Below are 18,998 nucleotides of genomic sequence, written 5' to 3'. Positions count from 1 at the left end.
ATAATAATAATAATGATGATGATGATGATGATGATGATGATTATAATAGTAGTAATAATAATAATAATAATAATAATAATAATAATAATAATAATAATAATAGTATTTTGTTCAGTGGAGGTGGATATCAGGTGACATGGTGGTTTAGTGTTTTGCACATTTGCTTCCCACCTTGTGTGTATGTGCGTGTGTGTGTGTGTGTGTGTGTGTGTGTGTGTGTGGTTTGCATGTTCTTCCCATGTTCTGGGGGTTTCCCTTGTGTACTTTGGTTTCCTCCTCAAGTCGAAAGACATGTGTTGTAGGCTGATTAGCATCTCTAAATTCCACATTGTTTAAACAGATTTGAGAGTGTGTGTTTGTGGCCTGCAATGGGTTGGCACTCAGTCTAGCGTGTCCCCCGTCTTATGCCCAGTGTCCCCTGAGAGTTCCCTATGATCCTGTGCATGATAAGCAGTACAGAAGATGGATGGATGGATGAATGGGTGGTGATCATTAATAATTAAGTCTATCTTTAAATCTGTAAGAATAACCATAAATTAAATATATCTAAATGAAAATAAACAATATTTTGTGTATTTATTGAAAATGTTTAAGAAATGCCTGCAGTAGTTTAACAAGCCGTTAAGGAGCGCCCTCTGGTGGGCGAACACATGTAATGCTCCATTTTTTTGTGCTGCCTTTCTATCTTTCTGGTGTTGAATGTGTGTTTTTCTCTTTATCTCAAGTTCATGATACACTCGTCCTTCCAAACTGTAGGAGTGATTTCACTATGAGGACAGTCTCTTCATGCATAATGTTAATCAGTCTGTCCGGCCATCTGCACATAGTCCAGAGTGAGTCACTTGTTGTGTTACAGCTGGATTTGTTGCTGTAACCTGATCAGTGTGCACAGCGGCCTGCTGTCAGAAACACAACAGCAGTTTAGAAAAGTTTTGGTGCTGTGGTTCTCGATCTCAGGGAAACCCCAGCATTTCTTCAGTCACACTGAGGAATTTAAATGTTCGTGCTAAAGCAGGGGAAACGAAAACCAGCAGCGCCTGAGGCTCTTGAAAAGTTGAACAACGCTGCAGCAAACACAGTTTATATTCACAGCTGGAGTTTTTAATGAGCTCCACTTTTGCATAAATTGTTATTTATTTACCGCTTCTGATCAAAGCCAAGCGAAGGAATTAAGCTATTTTTTAATCCGTGAAATGACTCTTTACTACTCTTGCATGTTTTTGTCAAGCTTGTTTTTTGTTTTTTTTCGCCTGAATCACTTCCTCTGTTTTATCACGTTTCACAGGTAGTGCTTAGAAGTTCTACTGAAATGTCTACTGGTCAACCGAAGTTTGGAGTGACCCAAGACTGGAAGTGAGAAAATGACCTAACCGAATGGACTTTAAAAAAGTGTCCCAAGTGATGAAGAAAAGGAACTTACAAATGTGAAGTGAGCTCTGCACAATGACCTGGTTGTCCACGCTGCCTCAAAGAAGAACAAATGTAACACTGCTCCTTTCTCAAACTATAGGCTATGATTTGACACGGGAAGTTAATTTCACAGAATAAGTCTTCCAGTGAACACTTTATCCAGAGCAAAAGCCACAGCTTTGATTAATTCAGAGACAGGGCCTGTAGCATATGCAGTGAATTCTGGATGATATAAAGAGCAGAGAGAGATTGAATTATTATAAACCAGAGTAAGGAATAAAACATATGGGTGCATGATGTTATCGGGAATAAAAAGAAAAATCAATGGCCGTCATGTGACCTGATGAGAAATCAAATTCTAGAATAATTATTAATAAATAGTAATGTTCTTAATACATAACTGCAACAGTCTAGTAATGACTGTGTTTTATTTCCACTATCCTCCATTTTGCCCCACTTCTGTCATCTGTGCATTTTCCCCATCCCCACTATGTAGAGCATCGATCATACTCTCCCCTTGTGCATGAGAGGTGTTTAAATTTCGCTGAGCTCTGAAATGTAATCAGCATCTTTTTCTACTGAAGAACGCTCCCTACTGCTGCAGTCCTTCTGGCTTTGTCTCAGTCTGCCTTAGTGGGCAGTTCCACAGCACCACTGAAAGTGTGGACTTTGGTCTTTTGTTGTAAAAGACAGTTGAAACTCAAGAGTTTATTTACACAGACATTACTTGAGATATTCCAAGGTAAATACTCCAAGGAAGACACACATACTCACTCACACACACACACACACACACACATAGAGGATAAAAAATGGTAGTGACTGAATGCAGAATTTTCCTGAAATGTATCAGTGCTTCCATCTGCTGGACCGGCTCTTTGTTGTTTTGGGTTTCAGTGTGTCATTTAGTCCAGTTTCATGAGCTACAAATAACCCCATCGGAGTGTTAATTCCTCATCATCATGGAAGCCTCGTCCAGCAGACTGGAAGTTGGAATGTACATGAGATTTTGATCAGATCCTAAAAATCTTTTTAGAATTAAATGTCACTTTCAACCAAATTTCAGCATTTCAAAAGGTTTAAAGGAATAAAGATGTAAAATCATTTCGCCCACACAGACCCTATAAACTTCCCATATTTTCATGCCTAAATGGAAACCACATTGGCCTATGCTCATGTGGAACCCATGCTGCCTGGATATAACCCATATGGGGCCCAGATATCAGTGTTGGCTGTGTGGTCACAGACACAGCATTTAAAGTCAAGTCCTAGTTGATGCTGGTGTGGTTATTTGAGTAACCATAGCCTTCCTGTCACCTCAAACAAGTCTGGCTATTCTATACTAACCTGTCTCTTCATCAACAAAGCATATCTGCCCCAGAAGAGCCTCTCCCTGATGTTGTTCTGCATGAAAATCCCAGGAGATCAGCAGCATCTAAAATAAATCCAAGCAATCTGGCACCAGTCAAAGCCATTGTGTGCACATTTTCCCTCCATGTTTGATGAAGTGAACATTAACTGAAGCTCTTGACCTGTATCTGTATGATTTTATGCACTGTAGTGATTTTATAATTGCAGGACTGCTCAGGTATACAGATGTTCCTACTAAAGTGGCAGCTGAACGTATATGCCTCAAATAATGAAATAATAATGAACAGTCATTATGAAATAATGAAAAGTCACTATAAACACACATATGAGCACGCACAAACACACAGCAACTTATGGAAAAGTTTAAATCGCTGATTTGTGCCAAAAGATATTTTTTTCTCTCTCTCTCTCTCTCAATTATTAACAATAACTTTCTACATTAATAATGAAGCGAGTTCTGTGCAGTCACTACACATAAAAATAGGATCAGAGTCATTTACTGTAACTTTCAGCGCTGATATAAAAGCACTTACTGCAGACAAATTTGTAGGACAAATTCCAGGATGTTAAGGTCTACTTGATCCTCCATCCAAGCCAGAGGTAATGCTTTTAAACTGCCCCGCCCACCTCCTCTGTGATTGGCTGGTTAAAAAATTGGAGAACATTTTAACAAAACCTCAGAGATGTGCACTAATTTATGTAAAGACATTTAAGTATCATTGTAAAAAATGTATATTACTACTTTTAAGGGTTGTGATTGTATTTATTATTTCATTTAATTTTATTAATTAATTTAATTTAATTTAAGTTTATTTTATTTTATTTTTTACTTTTTTAAGATTTTATATCTTTACACTCAAGCATTTAACTAAATTTTATAATTTGGTAACATACTTTTTACAATATATTTAAGGAAAGGAAAGGAAGAAGTTAGAAATGATAGATTGTGCTTACATTATGTCACAAATGATAAGTCGAGACGGATGCAAACGCAGCTCAAAGGTTTTAATAAAGATTAATGCAGAGGTATCCAGAATATTAGGTATAGACTTAGTCAAAAGCAAGAGCAAACAGGAAACAGTAAGTAAAACAAGCTCGTAAATAGATAGACAGGCAAACAATCAAAAGTAGGATAGCATACACTGGAAAAAGGCTTGGTAATGTCAGGAGTACTTTTCACATCCCAGAGGTGTATTTCACAACTGGCTGAATGAGCATGGTCTATTTACATACAGTAGGTGCAGGTGTAATTGTGAATAGGTGTTTATGGTTAAAGGTCCTGTGTCTGTGAACGCGTGGTTTCTTGGATTGTAATCTAAAGCGGCCATGTTTGTGAATTCTGAGAAGTGCAGTTCTTGGTCCTGACCCATGGTCTATTACAAAAAAGGCTTTTGTTATTAGCTAGCTAAGTATTTTAAACCAAAGAGCTAGTCTAATTTCCATCAGCTAGCTTAGACAGTGTTGCAGTGGTGGTTCAAGTGGTTAAGGCTCTGGGTTGTCGATTAGAGGACTGGGGTTCAAACTCCACTGCTGGGCAATTACACAGGGTCCTTAACCCTCCCTGCTCCAGAGGTACTGTATCACAGTTGTCCCATGCACTCTGAATTTCCTCAGCTTCTTGCCCTCAGTTCTAGACTGCTTCTGTGATAGAATTCAGTTCAGCAAGTTGACAAACCTGGGAGTTTTAACACTTTTTTTCCTGATTTAATCATTTAAGATCAATTTAATATGATTCCCGGATGTTTACGCCAATGTATTTTGCTTATTCAGATCTAATGGGACATAATGTCTTTGCCTTTTTCTAGTATTTTACTTAGGGATTCATCTTAGACTCAGGGATTATCTATATTTTCTCCGGCATCTTTTCACATACACATCGGAGCAAAAAAACTGAAACTAAGAAATTTTATACATATTGTTTCACAAATGGGAAATAGCCTAATGCTTCCCTGGACATATTTTTTCTCTTCAGGATTTAATACTTTGTGTAGTTAACTGAACTTCAGTATATTTTCCATATCAGTGCTTTCCTGTTTCCCTGAAGAGCGCTTTGACTTGAGGATCATCAAAACATTGCCCTGAGTGTCACAAAAGATCTTTTATTACCACAAATTCGCCATCAGAAACCTCCACCAGACCTTTTACCCTTCAGAATCCCATTTAAAACCCATCCAAAGCATCTATCAGTCTCATGTCAACTGTTAAACCATTAGAAGCATTTATGTTTTGATATAAACCAATGTGGAAAGAATAAATTAGCATTACAAGTGAATCAGTAATGGGTTCCAGGATTTTTGTCAGCAGAGGTATGAAAGTTTTATGAGCGCTTATGTAAGGAATTAAACTTAAAGGCTAGAGATAATTCTTAGGTAAAAATAGTAAGAGCCAAACTAAAATCACAAGAGATGTAAAGAATCAGAGCGGAAAGACTAGACTCAAAAGGATGAGCAAGAGCTTCTGATACACAGTATATGGAGGTAATAAAAGAGAGTTAAAGCACCTTTACTCTCGGCCCCCATTTCCCTAAAGTGTCTGTATTTACTTCAGATTTATTTGAGTGTGTTTGTGTGGATCAGTGTCTAAAGCTGTTAAAGTTGATGTGTACAGTCTCACTGTTTTATTTCCAAAACTATTTCATCTCAGTCAGTGGTGCATTTTGCCCATTTGTTAGTAATAAAAACATCCCCAGGCAGTATGGTGTCTCAGTAGGTAGTGGTGCTCCCTCACAGCTCCTGGTTTGTTTCTGAGTGTAAGTTACAGTCTGTGTTCTTCCTATGTCCCCATGGATTTCCTTCAAATTCTCCAGTATTCTCCGACATCCTGAAAAATCACCTTGTATACCCAGATTGCGATGGATCCGAAGCATTCCCCAGGAAATCCAGTCACTACAATCTATCCCATGTTTGTAAATTCTGAGAAGTGGTGTTCATGGTCCTGACACCAAAAAAGGCTTATCAGCTAGCTTCGTATCGTAAGTATCGTAAACCAAACAATTTTTCTATATAATTTCGGACTGCTCTGTGATATAATTCAATTCAGCAAGTTGACAAACAACAGTCATCATGTAAGAGCAATTTAATATGATTTTTGCTAATTCATGACTCCAGGATGTAAACACCACTGTATTTGGCTTATTCAGATGTATCTATCTTATGTGTCATAAAGATTCTGAGTGTAAGTGTTCTTCCTGTGTCTGCATGGCCTTCCTTCCAGCTCTCCAATATTCTCCAACATCCTGAAAAGTCACCTCGTATACCCAGATTGCAATGGATTCCCCGGGAACGCTAGTCACTACAATCTATCCCAAGAAAATTCTGCACCAGGGTGATTCCTTAACAGAAACAGTTTTATTAAAAGGAAATCAGGTAGATTATACCACAGTAAGGGCCAGATGGACACCTTAAGGTCTTGCAAATACCTTGAACATTGCTTAAGAGTATTTAACTCTTTAAGCATTCCCCAGGAAAGCTAGTCACTACAATCTATCTCAAGGTACCATGCACACACACGTTCATCTATCTGTATATTGTTGGACAGTGGCAAGGAATCCAGAGGAGACCCAGTCTAACATTGGAAAAAACATACAAAACTCCAGACAGACAGCAACTCGAGCTCAGTATCAAACCAATGGTGCACCACCACCATAACATTTACGATGTGGCTAATTCCCCTTGTTTTATTGTAAGTGTTTGTCTGAAGCCTCTTCCCAAGGTAGTCCAGCATTCAGACACTGATAATGATTTCTAATTGTAGCGCTCAAATTAAGCCTACCCAAACACCTCCTCTTCCTCCTCCTCCTCCTCCTCCTGGCAGGCTGCCACACAGGACACCTCCAGGTTTACTTTGAATTCCTGCAGTAAGCTGGAGCAGTTCAAATGATCCAATTATAACCCTGATTAATAATGTAACCAGGTAATTAAATACAATCCGCTATGGCTCATAGAGAATTAAGAGATAATGAATGGTTTAATCCATAAGCCTTCAGTGAAGTGGATTTTCTCTTCTGTGCTGTTCAGTATAAAGTAATCGCTGCTTAACTTCACACCTAAACACACTGTAAGCTCTTTAAAAATTTCGGTTAAGCTTGTTCTTGTACACATTTTTTTCCAGCTAAATCTTCGACATGAAATATTTTCCAGGCTCAAGAGACCTAATCAAGTCGTACCCTCCAGGCTTCACAAGACACACCAGGCCCCGCACCCACAAGGCCCAATCACATCACATACAACTCGTACACGAAGGACAGTAGACGTCAGCGTTTTTCATTCCCACACATTCCCTTTCAGCAAAACAAATCTCTCCAGTCATAGATGCTTAATGGACATTGTTGAGTGTGTTTACACAACACCAATGCATTTGATACATCTTGTCTGGAATCTTTCTAGTCGTTTTATCCAAGCTTTTTATCAAAGATGAATGTAATCTAATCTAATTGTGGAATGGAAAGCCTTCAAAGGTCCACGATGCAGAATTATAAGGTTATAAACATGGATTTTTTGTTTTTTTAATTCTTCATTTTTGGTGTAGTGCCCAGCCTTACATCATCATATTCTGTGTAAATACCACATTCTGCAGCCACATGGCTGACATTTGAAGCCAGGCTGCTGACTGGAGAATTTTTCTTTTCTTTTTCTTTTTTTTTGTAGAATTTCTTCAGGATGCTAAAACCAAGGTTGCTCATTCTTGCCTGAAAGACTGACCTAAATGCTGCCCTAAATGAGCCGTGCATTTTCTGTGAACATGCATTCAAGTATGAACATCCATCTCCATGTTCTAGTCATGTCTCAGCCTCCACCTATTACTATTGCTTCTCACCAATTAACTAGATTCAATTGTTGCTGTGTATATTAAGCAAAATATATTACACTATGACAGTTCATCAATTATAATAAATTGTAATTCGATGAAATAAAATTGTACTAAAAGGTTTTAAATTCCACTGTTGTTATTTGACAATCGCAGACAGTCATAATATCACATTTACCGCAACTTTTTGCAGCTCTGTTTTAAGCAGAAATAATCCCCAGAGTAAGTGTGTGTTTGTGTGTGTGTGTTTGGTGTTGTGGGGGAGTGCGAGTTGGCATGATTCGACCCCTGGTTCGACAGAACAGCAATTCAGCAATGTTTTGTCCTGTAGAGTGCTTTCCTCCTGACTGAGCCGCCTGAGTCATAGCATACCTACGTGTCCTTTGCCCGGATTGACCGAGCATTATGTCTGCTGTGTAAAATCCATTTATATACACACACATTACCAGCATTTCTCATCCACCAGGTCATAGGACGCACCTGTTTTAAATTAGATACTCAAATACCCAGTGGAGAAAGTATTTTTTATTACAATTAGGGAAAATGAGACACGTTTGTGCTAAGTGTGTATATATATATATATATATATATATGTTCGTCTATAGCAAGCTCTTTCAAACATGTCTTCAAGAAAGAAAATATTTTGCACTGTAAATGGTTTGAGATGAAAAAGCTCAACACCCCAAAGAGATTAGGATATCCAAATGGCACAGAGGGAAGTGTCAATTACAGCAAAAGCGCTGGCCAAATTGGAGAGCAGAGGTTTTCTTCCAACATCAGTGATATATTATTTACAATCCCTTCCAGTCACATGAGCGCACACACTGACACCACTGTGAAATGAGGGACGTGCTCTCGCTGAGTGTGTGTGTGTGTATGTGTGTGAGAGAGAGAGAGAGAGAGAGAGAGAGAGAGAGAGAGAGAGAGAGAGAGAAGGTTAGCAATTCTACCACGTCTATGGTATATTAACAAGACATGACATGACATAACATAACACACATGATGTAAAGCACAACATGACATGACATAACGTATCACAACACTACACTACACAACATTACATTACTTTACATGACCTTTTTCACCCTCCTCTGACCTGACCTGACATTACAAATGTTTTGAACCTTTACTGACCTAATTTATTTACTAGTGCTACAAAAGAAAATAAGGGCAGCTGACAGGTCCGACCGTAGCATCTCCTCATCGGTTGACAGCTGATGTCACATTACTGAGATCAGTCACTCGAAATCCTGTCACGACATTTTACCTGAAGTGTCATTTAACTGCCATCTCATTTAACCTACAATTATAATAAATGTCAAAACGAGCAGAGCTCTTTATTAGAGTATACTTATACCTTGCTCAGTGTGACCAAACACCACTACAACATTCTGCTGCAATATATTTATATAGAACAAGTTCCTGGAAAAAAACGGACCCATTAAAGTGTCCTAAGTGACAGGTTTATTTCTGTTCAGCCACATGTAGCTCGGTCACAAAGTCTCTATCCGCTGTGGATGTTTTAATTTGAATGCTTGGGTGAGCTGGAGGTTAAGGATATGTCCAGTCTGTGTGCTGATTGATTTACAGGCTGCTCGTTTCCCTGCAGAGGCCCCAGTACAGGATTCAGCCCATCAGCTCCCTCCCACTGCAGCAGCCTGCTTCTTTCTCCGGCTCCTGTGTTACTCAGAGTGACTTTCTGTAAGATATCAAGCACACGGCCAAGGTAATAAGAAACCTGTCCACCGCTGCCTTTCCTCTCTCTTCCATTCCTTGCCTTAGGGCAGTTTGTTTATCGCACAGATGTGCAAAGCAGGAAATGGCTGATCAATGGGGGAGATGACAGCATCCTGAAGCCGTGTGTCTGTTTAAAGGCATTTTATTTCATGGCTTAGAGAAAATTCTGCACCAATTTTTGGGTGAGTCATTAACAGAATCACTTTTATTAAAAGGAAATCAGGTAGATTATACCATAACAAGGGCTAGATGGACTCCTCAAGGTCTTTTATTTACCTTGTACATTTTTAAAAACATACTTTGCCCTTTTGAGTGGTTAAATCTACTAGTATGATTTCATGCATACATTTAATTATTCATTCATCTTCAGTGGCCAGATTTTGTAACTATCCTGGGAACACTGGGTATAAGCCACCCTTAATGTGATGCCACACACACACATTCACACCTATGGGCAATGTATCACAACCAGTCCACCTATATGTTTATTTTTGGGAGGAAACCAGAGCAAACATGGGAGCAATAAATAGACAGGTACTTCAGCTGAGGATCAAATGTGGACCCTGGAGTTTGTATACAGTATATAGTACATGCACACGCACACCACATTTAGAATTCGTAGCAATTTATCTCTAAAGTATAAAACCCAACATGGTTGATTCATTTCCAATAAATGCTCATTCTAAGGCGTCCTCTTATGCCAGAGCAATTTGTCTTAATGTTAATTACACAATTACACAAAAACCACAAAGCCCTTTGTCCTTGAAAATCCTCATGTGCCAAGTCAAGCTGTACAAAGGGTTAAAGAGGGTTAATGTTAGGGTGAGGAGTTGGGTTATCGTTTATATACACTACCAGTCAAAAGTTTGGACACACCTCTAATTCAATGTTTTTTGTTTAGGGATTTATTTTCTACATTCTAGAACAATACTGGAGATTTCAAAACTATGAAATAACACACATGGACTTAAGTAATCCATATGTAATGACAACAAAAAACAGTCGGTTGTTATTTTAAGACACGAAGGTCAGGTGTTCTGGAATAGTTCTTGCAAGAACAGTATTGTCAAGTGCATTTGCAAAACCCATCAAGCACCATGATGAAACTGGCTCACATGAAGACCATCCCAGTAAAGCAAGACCAAAACTTACCTCTGCTGCAGAGGAGAAGTTCATTTAGAGTTACCGGCCTCAGAAATCACCAATTAACAGCAACTCAGATTAGAGCCGTTATGAAGACTTTACAGAGCAGACATATCTCAATATCAACTGTTCAAAGGACATTATTGTGTATTTCGGCCGCCTTCAGCATTAGGAAAGACCATGGAATTAGAAGATGTGTCCAAACTTTTGACTGGTAGTGTATGAGTTAGTTTGTATTCAATCAAACCTAATTCAGAGCCATTAGCTCTTGTTAGAATGAATAATCTGTCATAAGATCAGGTTTGCATTTTGTATCGTTACTGGAATATAGATACTGGAACCATAGATTCAGGAAATGCAATAGAAAGGAGCATTTGAGGATAAGAATAGTACTTTTTATTTTTTTGCAGTATTCAAAGCTGTAACAAAGATAGAGCCTATTGCTCTTTCGCCCTCTCCGGGATGAGGACATGGACTGCTGATGTAATGCTGATGTACCGACATCCAATATGTAACGTGACATCGTATGTCCTTTTCTGAATCGATATGCCACTTAAAAGTGTGATGACTACATTTCATTCACTTACAGATATGGTGACTGTGCACTCACTAGCTCAGTGTGATCGAATCATACAGCAACACTCTTCTACAGGTTTCATGTTTTTCAAGATTTCATTTCATGTCTAAAATGGTTTGCTAGTATAACAGGGATTGTTCTGTTCATACAAAATTGACCTAAACACAATAAGGTTATTGTTATATATCCAACCCTAGCAGTATATTGACATGTCCAGTTGATAATCAATACTAAAAGAGCCCTTTCCGTGCACTCAGGGAATCTAGTGCTAACCAGAAGGTCTCCTTAGTCCGTTATTTACTCACTTTATCACACTCAAAATAAGCCAATTATAATCCACTCGATTCACCCCCTCATGTATCAGTGTAACATCCAGCAGCATGACATTGTCTCCCTTTTGGGACAAAGTCAAAGACCAGCCTGGAAAAAAACACATTCAATAGTCTTCAGTGTGACTCGGAAAATGACTTATAAAAAGGTCACTCTGCAGCTTGAGCTCACGCTCGCTGTATATTCCCAGAGGATGAAAGTGCATCTTAAAGTAGGACATGTTCCTTTCATCCTAGAACATTTTATCCAATCACTGACATTTGATGACATCGTTGTCTGTCTGTCTGCTCCTCCCACTACTTGGAAATTCCTTCAGAATTTATTATTGGAGTAATATTGTGCATCAAGGCGGTTCATAAAATCCATATATTTATTTAGTATTTAAAGAGACAATTATTGTAAATGTAATAAACTGTGACAGTCACACTTTTATCCATTTATAGTTGCACTGAATAGTGGGTAACGTCCATGCAACAACTTACTCCATATTATCACAAATTTTGTCAAATTTTGTCATATTGTCAAATTATTTTTTAGTAAGTACCAGTCCCTATTGCACAAAAACCTCCATCCTGAAGATTTTCCCTATTCAGAAAACCTAGTTCCAGCTTTACTTCTGAAAGCACTGACACTAAAGACTCCTTTGCCATATAAACAATCACAAATTAATTATTTTGTTCATTTTTCCACAAGCAGCTACAGAAAGAATAACGTTTTAATAATGCATGAATACAAACGTGTGATTTGTCTTACAGCTGGGAGTATTGGCAGTTGTTGATGTTATAGAAAATTAATCAACACCTTTTGACCTGTTAGAGTTGAGAACTGAACAGTGTATTGAGTTTACAGAGAGCAGGGTTAGATCAACACTAGCAAGCTCATTAAAAAAAACAGATGCTCTTTTAGCTGAATGAACACAAATCCCCACAGTTACGCTCCAACATCTAGTGGAAAGCTTTCCCAGAAGAGTGGAGCTTGGAAACTGGAAACTAAATCCAAAACTGTATCCTCACCAAGCACATATGAGTGTGAAGGTCACGTGTTGACAAACCTTTGGCCATCGGTTATTTGGCTGAGGTTATGGTAAATGCTACACTTTCCACTTCCCTTGTTTAAAACCTCTGACTTGGTCGTATAGTTCCTTATTCTCAGGCTATATCTGTATGGTGGCATTCAGACTAATTCTAAATGTCACATATTTCTTTCTCAGAGATACAAAACATATTTTAAAAAATCTTTTAATCTGTACCTGTATACATCAACGCCTTAAATAAAAGTGTCAGTAGTAGATCATGATCTATTTATGCACATTTATAATTGGCCATTTAGATTTAAAATAAAATGATTACATCTTTTTGACTTTAAAGTAGCTTTACAATACCAGGAGTATCTTTATGGTTGAAAAGACCAACTGCAGATACAGTCAGAGAGCATGGTGTTGCTTTTGTATTGTGCATTGTTCATTTTTCTGCTTTTGTTCAAAGATGAATGAGGCTCTGTGCACAGTGCAGAATAACAAGGGGTTTCTTTTTCTTCTTTAGATCTGATTTCACAGATCTCTTCTCTCCCTGCATTAATCAGACTATACACCCTGCCATGGTTTTAGCTGTCCAAGTCCTGGCCATGCACCGATCCACCAGATGGAGATAGCTAGTTATCATGTCAGTGGATTTCAAGCCCACGCATGGCACTCACAAACAATAATTTGCTTGCCTTAAGTGCATTGGACAAGCACATGGGCCAGGTCCCTTGTGGTCCATTAAACAAAGCTCTGGAGCTGGAGCTCACAACAGCTGCTTGTGCTGGATTGAGGCCCAGCCTGAGGAATTGCCTTATAGCTGGAAAATTGACAAGCTCTTAGGCAGTAAAAACTGCACAGAATTAAAGGATCTGTTCCACCTAAATGAAATGTACACTCTGTAGACACCCAAGATCGTAAATCAGTATTGTGGTGATTCTGATGGAAACTTTCGCCATATACATGAATTTTAGTAAGACTATAGCAGGATCAATAGAATTTCAGCATAAAAAGGTTATATAATAGAATGTAAAACTAAGCATGGCATTATGTCTAGATATTAGGTTAGACTTATTAGGTCCTTTCGTAAAATTTGAGTTGAATCGATGCTTAGATAATTGCATGGAAAAAGTGGTGTTTGGATGTGGATATGTGTAGCTATAGTCTCTCTATAGGATAAGGATAAAGCCATTACAAACTCTCTGTTCAGTTCCTCCAGCGGTTGTTAATTTGTCACCACAGACAGTTGACAAATTAAAGGGAAAAAAACAACGTAAAATCGCCATCAATTCTAAAAGCCTCTGGAGCTGTAGTGGAACAAGATGAATGCTCTTCTTCTTCCAAAGAATTCCCCCAGTTGGTGTTTTAATGATGCTATGCTAGAGACAGTCTAACACACTGCTTCAAAATCTCCCGTAGGTGTTCAGTCAGGATAAGATCTGGTGAATGTGAAGGCCATTGCATATGATTTACATCATTTTCGCAGACATCAAACCATTCAGTGTGTCCTGATGCCCTGCGGACGAGGGAGGAGTCCACGCTCGTCAGAATATAAATGAATTTGGTATATGATAAAGGTTTTGAACAGAAGAGCGCTTTATTGTTTTGCAGCCATGCTTCCGTCTAAGGAGACCTGTGGACTCAAACCTTGACAGCAAAATAAGTAAATGCCCCCTACAGAGACATATACCAGAGCAAACTTTTTTCCTTTATTTGTTTATTTGTCTGCTGCCTGTAATTTGCACCAATACACAGAATTAACAGTTAAATAAAACACTGCATAAAATACATTTGAAACAGAAATTATAAAATGCCAACAAAAAAACATATAGAAGTCTCCTTATATTCTTTTACCATTAAAGTACCCAGTGGTCTTATCACATATAATCATTTAAATCTCTTCGTAGCCTGATAAAATATAAATATGCTGCCTATTAAAAGTAATGATACTTCTGCTCCGAAACTGTAAGTTGAATAGCAATTAGATATAAACCCTTACATTTTCTTAGAGTACTATATGTCTGATATAGGTGTAAAGTCTTTGCGTATTCGGTCATGACTTTACCGAAAAACTAGAGAACTGAAAAGTGTGTGTGTGTGTAGTTTGAGAGAAGTGTGTTTCTAAATACTGCTGTGATTTTAATGGAAGGTAGCATGGCACAGAGCCACGACCTGAGATTGGAGAAACAGAGCAGCAGGAGAGAAATGCCAGCAGGGCTAAATAATGCGTGCACACACACACACACACACCACACACACACTGCTCCCCGCAGCTCAAGTGGAACTCTTGTATCACCCACCACACACACACACACACACACGTACAGAAGGAGCATGGTTTTCTTTCTCTATACAACTCTTAAGTCTTTAACAAAAGAAAAAGCAACCTGGGACACACCAGTGTGCACAATATGATTAAATCCGTCACCCTGCCTTCCCTTCCTCACACTCCACTCGTTCTCTTTCACTGTGCAACACTGCCAGCGAGCTCTATAAATAGCACTTTCTCTTCTCCTTCTTACTATTTCCAGATCTCTGGCCCACACTGGCTCTTGGAGCTGACAATCAAATCAGCTTTTTCATTTATTTATTTATTTATTTTTTATTTTTAGCCCCAGGTTCAGAGAACAGCGCAGGAAAGAAAGCTAAAGAGAGTGCACCGAAGACAGAAAGCACATTAAGCTGGAAGGTATTTGATGAATCAGCAGGAGCGTATGGCCTCGTCTTAAGGGATCAATAGTGAGAATTCAGTCAGGTGGAGTTCCCAAGAAAAAGAGAAGAGTACGAAAACACCGAGCATGCATCCAAAATCGAGTACTAACACACCGCATACTAAGTTACATCGATTCTCCTGGTTTTTTTTAGACACTCAGGTGAGGAACATTTTCAGACATCCTACATCACAGCTAATTAGAGTGGCTTGTCCAGACATGGCCAGTCAAAGTGCAGAGGGGGCACAAAATAATTAGCCTATGTATAGAACAAGGCTATAGAATATCTGATTCATTCTTTATGGCTACTTTACCGTATTTCTTTTATTTGACAAAAAGAAGTAGGTCTATAAATAATGTCAACCTGGATCTTTGTAGGTAAAATAGACACTATGTTACAATATATAATAAGTATATTATTGTTTATTTTAAACTATGAGCCTAATATTTGAATATGTTACATATTATCCTCATATATGTTCCTCATATCATCTCAGGGAGTTTTTCCTTGCCTCCATCACCTCAGGCTTGCTCATTAGGGATAAAATAGTAAGATAACTTAAAACTTTATTGAATCGGTCATTAACATGTACTATGGGAAGTGGTAGCTCAGTGGTTAAGGTGGTGGACTGATTGGAAGGTCGTGAGGTCAAATCCACGGACCTACCAGCTGCCACCGCTGGGCCCCTGACCAAGGTTCCACAACTGCTCAGCTGTATAAATAAGATACAGATAAATATATGTTGCTCTGGATAACGGTGTCTGCTAATTGCCATAAATGAGTACTGAAGGTTTTTTATTATTTTTTTGTTTTGTTTTGTTTTATTTTTTCAGCTAAAAGGGTCCATGGTTTGAGAACCCCCAGTTAACATGACATTACATGACAGATTATGGTTTCATAAGTGGGATAGCCTGGTCGTATTGCTGCACACATTTGAAGCTGTTGAAACTTTGACAGCATGAGAGGTAATGGAAATGACATAGCTGAAAGTACTTAAAAAAATTGTACGCAACGACATTTGACGTCTCGTGAAATCTTCAAAAATCTTTGGGATACAAGTCTGGTTTTCAAGGTTTTCTGTGTTGACTTGATGATCATTTGTACTAAATTTGGAAATTGTCCCAGTCTTGGGATTTGGTCGAGCTAAATATGGTCTTAGTCTTAAAAAAATGAACCTTAATGTTGTATTTTTGTTTTGCAAAATGTTTGCCAAGAAGTAAACACTAGTTGAAGTCATTTTTAGCATCCGAAAGGATTTGATGGTTTTCGGTAGTCTCTGTATCCTCTCGACTCAAACCCCCTTAAGACTCAGTATTGGCTAATCCTAGTCTTAGACTTGATAAAGCTCTAGTACTACATATCATCATAGTGCATATTCTATCACAAGGATATGAACATTTTTCACTTTCTAAGCTCTTCTACTGGCGCTATATTTGTTCAAGTGACTTGATTAATGTTTGCCAAAACTAGTCTAGACATGAGAATGGATAAATAGATTTATGGTACAGCTTTAAAAAGCAAGCTAGGCATCACATTCGTGTGTGGGCTGTGTCCTCATCTAAACTGTCCCAAAACAATTAGCCTACTTCACCACTTAGACTGTAGTTTCCTCACACTCTCCATGGGATGCAGGACCTGCTGTCATAGCGTGTGTGTTCGATTATACTGCTACAGGAAAAATGCCAAGGAGTCAGTTATGATGCTGAGTGCCTGAAAGTGCATCTAACCACTGATTTAATCGATGGGGAGAACGCCGGGACTTTTTAGAGAGTCATGCAAGAACGTGAAAGAGAAAGTGCAAAAATAATTTTAGAAAGTAAAACAACAAAGTTGCCTAGAGTGAGCTTGTTGGGGAATATGAGGTCTTGCATGCCATTGAAGGACAGTTAACATCTAGTGTGGTCAGCGATTTCAAGCTCCACTGCACAATAGACATTTAGTAGCTATTTTTGCCATAAAACACACAGGCAGTGACAAAATATTTGCGGTGCAGTGGCACTACCACACAAGGGCAATTATATGTTTGTACTGTGTGTATGTATGGCTAGGTGTGTATATATGTGTGTATGCATGTATGAGTGTATATATGTATTATATGTATGTATGTACTGCATGTATGCATTTTTAACTTTTTTCACACACTGCAAGACCTTATGTTCTGCACTATGTGTGTGTGTGTGTGTGTGTGTGGACATTAGTGCTACAATAAGCAGATCATATAGCTGTTAAGTCTATTTCCACTGAAGGTATAACACTTAAAATTGCAAATAAAAATAAAACCCATAATTAAGAAAATTAATGTGGAATGTGGAAAAGAATTCAATTCCACACATGTGAAGAGACAATATGTAAAAGTAGAATATGTTAAGCGCCTAAAAGAGATATAAAATTTCTGTAAAGGAAAATCCGCAAAAGGCAGAGACTGAGTGGCACTGTGGCCTGTTTTTAATGAACATCCAGGAGTGTGTGTGGTGTATGTGTGTGTGTGTGTGTGTGCGTGTGTGTGTATGTGTGTGTGAGAGAGAGAGAGAGAAAGAGAGAGAGAGAGAGAGAGACTGAGAGAGAGAAAGAGAGAGAGAGAGAGAGAGAGAGAGAGAGACAGAGAGAGAGAAAGAGAGAGAGAGAGAAAGAGAGAGAGACAGAGGGGGAGAGAGAGAGAGAGAGAGAGAGAGAGAGAGACAGAGAGAGAGAGAGAAAGGGAGGCCTTCTTTTACTTTCTGTAGCATGGAAACCAGATCACAGTGGAGTTCATAGTGAGGTAAGCTTACTAATCTGATATAGGACTGAACGGTACTGTGCAATGATAAAGCTTCTCTGTTAGTCCAGGAGAAATCAAAACAAAACAAATCACATTTACATCCAGGATCACATTTACACCGGACACGTGACACGTCGAATGCCCCATGTGAGAGCATGATGTAATGTGCATCACATTAAGGTTTGTAGAGATTCTGTGGTTATATTTTAGAAATATCTGTCTCTTGAATTAACGGGTAAAGTGGCCACTGCTAAAGTTTGATATTAAGTCTGGGAGTGTGCTTGTGAAAGGAAAAGGTTTCTGAAAAGAAAGGTCTTTTTGTCTTAGCCTCTTATGGACCTTCTCCATGTAAAGCCTCGGGCAGTCATTTTTACTACTTCCCCTGCAGTGACGCTTCAGGTGAAGGTTCCAATTAGTGTGTTTAATGTGTTTTGTGGGTGTTTCTAGTGGTAGAAGAGTAGCAGAGATATTTATTGTGGTTCTTGCCTGTACAACTACACAGGATTTGTGTTTCTTTTTCAGTGCCCTGTCCAGAGTGTATTCCCAGTGTGCACCCAGTGTTTTCCAAGATGCACCATATGCCTGAAGGATAAAAAAGCTTCTGGAGATGATTGTTCACCAGACAACTGTTCTTTAACTGTACTTGCATTTTTTGGTAGATGCTCTAATCCAGAGCAACTTACATGTTATCTCATTTACACGACTAAGCAGTTAAGGGTTAAAAGCTTTGCTCAAGAGTCCAGCAGTGGCAGTCTGGGAGTGCTGGGATTTACACTCACAACCTTCCAATCAGTGTCTTAACTGATAAGGTACCACTACCTACCACCTGTGTAAGAGTTCTCTCATTTCATTATTTATTGAATATATGGCAAGCAAAACATTTAAGCACTGAAATTATTATTAATTATTAATAGATCGGTCTACATTAACTGCATGCTCCTTGACTCTTTGCATGTACTTAGCTGTACTTTCCTGTCAGCTCTTGGTGCCATCAAAAGGACATGCCTTTAGTGTGTAGATTTCACCTGGAAAGTAATATAAAATACATAATTGTACCTTAACCTTATTATTCATCTTGGAGAATGCATGTTTATTTATGTTCTGCATCCTCAACACTTGCACCCACTAGCTTCATA

Source organism: Hemibagrus wyckioides, linkage group LG24 (genome assembly GCF_019097595.1).
Source record: "Hemibagrus wyckioides isolate EC202008001 linkage group LG24, SWU_Hwy_1.0, whole genome shotgun sequence".
In the NCBI taxonomy this organism is placed as follows: domain Eukaryota; kingdom Metazoa; phylum Chordata; class Actinopteri; order Siluriformes; family Bagridae; genus Hemibagrus; species Hemibagrus wyckioides.
The sequence above is the reverse complement of the archived record's forward strand: the minus strand, read 5'-3'. Positions refer to the sequence as shown.